The following is a 5,147-nucleotide window of genomic DNA, read 5'->3' on the forward strand; positions in this document are numbered from 1 at the left end:
CACAATACTAGTCTCAAAATCTGGGCAAGTCTTTTTCAAGTGTCTTGGCCTTTTCTTTGCCCTTTTTTCTTTCATAAATCTGTAGAATTTGACTTCTCAAGTTCCATGAACATTCTGTTAGGACTTTGACTAGAGTTTTTTGAAGGTACAGATTAATTTGGGAATAATAGATACATTTAAGTTATTGAGTATTTTCATCCATGAACTTGGTATATCTATTTGTTTAGATCTGTTAAGTGTTTTTCAATAGTACTTTATGTTTAAACAGTTTGAGCATTTTCTGTGGGATTATTTGGTACTTTATATTGGGTCTTGTAAATGGTAATTGTTAAATTATATTTATTGTTATTTTTGCTTAATTTATAAGGGAATGGAATTCATTTTTGTATATTTATCTTATATCCAACAATTTTAGTGACTGCTTTTATTAAATCTATTATTTTTTCCTGTGGATTCTTTTGTTTTATTGTTCTATGGAGGAAATAATATTAACTGCAAATATGAGCAGTTTTGTTTTCCTTTTCAATTCTTATACCTGCTATTTCTTTGGCTCTTCTTATTGTCCTTCTTAGAACTTCTATTATACATTTATAAGTGTCAATAGTCAGAATTTCCACATCTTTCCTATGAAATTTTTAATATTTGATTGTTAAAAATGGCGTTTGAGGGAAGTTTTTGTAGATGTAAAAAGTTCTTTTCTTAGTTTGCTAAACTTTTCTTTTTAAATTACAAGTGTTGAATTCTGTCAATTTTAATATTTTTCCTGAATCTATGTGTCAATGAATATTAGCATATTATTTTTCTCCTTTAGTTCTGATAGTGTAAAGAATTATATAGAAATAAAATTTCTAATGTTAAGCTGTATATGAATTCCTGGCATAAATCCAATTTGTCACAAAGTCCTTTTTGTTCATTGATTTGCCTTGCTAATATTTTATTTAATATTGCCTTATCTATGTTTATAAGTGAGTTAGATCTATATTTTTTCATACTATAGTCTATTTAAGCTTTTAGAATAGGAACATAAGTACTATTGACTATTGAATGAGTAATCTTCTTCAAGACTTCTATTAGTGTGGAAGCAGTGGAAATCAGTCATATGCAGAAGATAGTGGAAGGGAAAAAGGGGAGAATTTAGTGAATATTTAGATTCAGGAAGCAATAACTTGAATAAGTGCTACCATAAGCTCAAGGATGAAAGTGAGAAGCAACAATTGTTTAGGATGAACACAGATGATAAAGAAAAAGTTTAGTTCTGATTTGATATGAGTTGGGAGTGTTGAGGTAGCTAAATGAAGCTACCCAGCAGGCAATTAGGAGTTTTATAAATTGAGAGGTCCAGGCTAGAGATAGTGTCATGGAAGCCATTGGTACATAATCAAGCTGTGTAGGTGAATGACATCATCATCTGAGATGAGGATGCAGAGAAGAGGGGAGAGGGTGGAACGCTCAAGGGTACCACAGTGATAGGATGGAGGGAGGAGAGAGGCACTGTGAAGTCACAATTTTCTGAGCTAGCAGGTGGAGTCTGATACCTCCTCATTTAGTTCACACACTTGAGGCAAGGGGATCACTGCATTGCTCAGAATAGTTTTGGAGGAAACATTCTTAAAAACACTGCTTCCCTAGGTCCAGAAAAGTAGATCCCATCCCCTCGATCAAACATAGTCACACACATTCTATCATCCTGTGGCCTCAAGCTCATTTGCCTTTCAATCTCATGAAATTATTGATCATTCCCATGGAAAATCAAAATAATTTAAAAAGTATGACCTTGAACTTAGTAAAATATGTAATTACACATAGGTTGTCTACTTATTTCCACAAATATCCTATAGGTTATGAGGCTTGCTGCTGCTGCTGCTCAGTCATTCAATTGTGTCTGACTCTTTGCGATCCCATAGACTGTATCCCCAGAGAAGGCAATGGCAAGCCACTCCAGTACTCTTGCCTAGAAAATCCCATGGATGGAGGAGTCTGGTAGGCTGCAGTCCATGGGGTCACTAAGAGTCAGGCACTACTGAGTGACTTCACTTTCACTTTCACACAATGGAGAAGGCAATGGCAACCCACTCCAGTGTTCTTGCTTGGAGAATCCCAGGGACGGCAGAGCCTGGTGGGCTGCCGTCTATGGGGTTGCATAGAGTCGGACATGACTGAAGCAACTTAGCAGCAGCAGCAGCAGCAGCAGACTGTATCCCACCAGGCTCCTCTATCCATGGGATTTTTCCAGGAAAGAATACTGGAGTGTGTTGCCATTTCCTCCTTCAGGGGATCTTCCTGACCCAGGGATTGATCTGGCAGAGGCAGACACATATTTTAGATCTGCTGGCTAAAAGGAATTCAGCATAACTTTTGGGTATGAGTGGTGCTCTGACTCTTTTCTCTCTTAGTCGCTAAGTCTTTGCAACCCCATGAACTGTAGCTGCCAGGCTTCTCTGTCCATGGGATTTCCCAGGCAAGAATATTGGATTGGGTTGCCATTTCCTTCTCCAGGGGTTTTTCTTGACCCGGGGATTGAACCCATGTCTCCTACATTGGCAGGCAGATTCTTTACCACTGAGCCACAAGGGTGTCTCCTGCGAAGGTACGGGTCAGCAGTGGCCTGCTGCAGGGACAGGGACTCTGGGTGTAGCAGACCTGAGTATGGCATAAGCCCTCTTGGAGGAGATCGCCATTAACTCCACAATAGAGCCACCAGAACTTACACAGGACTGGGGAAACAGACTCTTGGAGGGCACAAACAACCTTGCGTGCCCACTACCCAGGAGAAAGGAGCAGTGAGCCCACAAGAGACTGACACAGACTTGCCTGTGAGTGTCCAGGCGTCTCCAGCGGAGGCATGTGTCAGTGGTGGCCTGCTGCAGTGTCAGGGGCACTGAGTGCAGCAGTGCGTGCATGGGACCTTTCAAAGGAGGTCACTGTTATCTTCATTATCTCCATCATAGTTTGCCCTCAGGTCAAATAACAGGGCAGGAACACAGCCCTGCCCATTAACAGAAAATTGGATTAAAGATTTACTGAGCATGGCCCCACCCATCAGAACAAGACCCCAGTTTCCCTCTCAGTCAGTCTATCCCAGCAGGAAGCTTCCATCAACCTCTTATCCTTATCCATCAGGGGGTAGACAGAATGAAAACTACAATCACAGAAAGCTAACCAAATTGATCACATGGACCACAGCCGTGTCTAACTCAATGAAATTATGAGCCATGCTCTGTAGGGCCACCCAAGATGGACGGGTCATGGTGGAGAGTTCTGACAAAATGTGGTCCACTGGAGAAGGGAATGGCAAACCACTTCAGTATTCTTGCCTTGAGAACCCCCATGAACAGCATGAAAAGGCAAAAAGAGGACACTGAAAGATGAACTCCCCAGGTTGGTAGGTGCCCAATATGCTTCGGGAGTTCAGTGGAGAAATAACTCCAAAAAGAACTAAGAGACAGAGCCAAAGCAAAAACAACACCCAGTTGTGGATGTGACTGGTGATGGGAGTACAATCTGATGCTGTAAGGAGCAACATTGCATAGGAACCTGGAATGTTAGGTCCACGAATCAAGGCAAATTGGAAGTGGTCCAACAGGAGATGGCAAGAGTGAACATTGACATTTTAGGTATCAGTGAGCTAAAATGGACTGGAATGGGGGAATTTAATTCAGATGACCATTATATCTACTCCTTTGGGCAAGAATCTCTTAGAAGAAATGGAGTAGCCATCATAGTCAACGAAAGAGTCTGAAATGCAGTACTTGGATGGAATCTCAAAAACGACAGAATGATCTCTGTTTGTTTTCAAGGCAAACCATTCAATATCATAGTAATCCAGGTCTATGCCCTGATCAGTAATTCTGAAGAAGCTGAAGTTGAATGGTTCTATGAAGACCTACAAGACCTTCTAGAACTAACACCAAAAAAAAAAAAGATGTCCTTTTCATTATAGGGGACTGGAATGCAAAAGTAAGGAGTCAAGAGATACCTGAGTAACAGGCAAATTTGGCCTTGGAGTACAAAACAAAGCAGGTCAAAGGCTAATAGAGTTTTGCCAAGAGAACACACTGGTCATAGCAAGTGCCCTCTTCCAACAACACAAGAGAAGACTCTACACACAAACCTCACCAGATGGTTAATAACTGAAACCAGATTGATTATATTCTTTGCAGCCAAAGATGGAGAAGCTCTATACAGTCAGCAAAAACAAGACTGGGAGCTGACTGTGGCTCATCATGAACTCCTTATTGCCAAATTCAGACTGAAATTGAGACAGAATGTAGGGAAAACCACTAGACCATTCAGGTATGACCTAAATCAAATCCCTTATGATTATGCAGTGGAAGTGACAAATAGATTCAAGGGACTAGATCTGATAGAGTGCCTGAAAAACTATGGACGGAGGTTTGTGACATTGTATAAGAGGCAGTGGCAGATCAAGCCCATTCCCAAGGAAAAAAAATATGAAAAGGCAAAATGGTTGTCTGAGAAGGCCTTACAAATAGCTGAGAAAAGAGGATAAGCTAAAGGCAAAGGAGAAAAAGAAAGATAGACCCATTTGAATGCAGAGTTCAAAAGAATAGCAAGAAGAGATAAGAAAGCCTTCCTCAGTGATCAATGTAAAGAAAAAGAGGAAAATAATAGAATGGGATAGACTAGAGATCTCTTCAAGAAAATTAGAGATACCAAGGGAACATTTCATGCAAAGATGGGCACAAGAAAGGACAGAAATAGTATGAACCTAACAGAAGCAGAAAATATTAAGAAGAGGTGGCAAGAATACACAGAAGAACTGTACAAAAAAGATCTTCATGACCCAGATAATCATGATGGTGTGATCACTCACCTACAGCCAGACATCCTGAAATGTGAAGCTAGTGGAGGTGATGGAATTCCAGTTGAGCTATTCCAAATCCTGAAAGATGATGCTGTGAAAGTGCTGCACTCAATATGCCAGCAAATTTGGAAAACTCAGCAGTGGCCACAGGACTGGAAAAGGTCAGTTTTCATTCCAATCCCAAAGAAAGGCAATGCCAAAGAATGCTCAAACTACCGCACAATTGCACTCATCTCACACGCTAGTAAAGTAATGCTTAAAATTCTCCAAGCCAGGCTTCAGCAATATGTGAACCGTGAACTTCCTGATGATCAAGCTGGTT

The sequence above is a fragment of the Bison bison genome, unplaced genomic scaffold, assembly GCF_000754665.1.
Source record: "Bison bison bison isolate TAMUID 2011002044 unplaced genomic scaffold, Bison_UMD1.0 scf7180017864518, whole genome shotgun sequence".
Taxonomy (NCBI): Eukaryota; Metazoa; Chordata; class Mammalia; order Artiodactyla; family Bovidae; genus Bison; species Bison bison.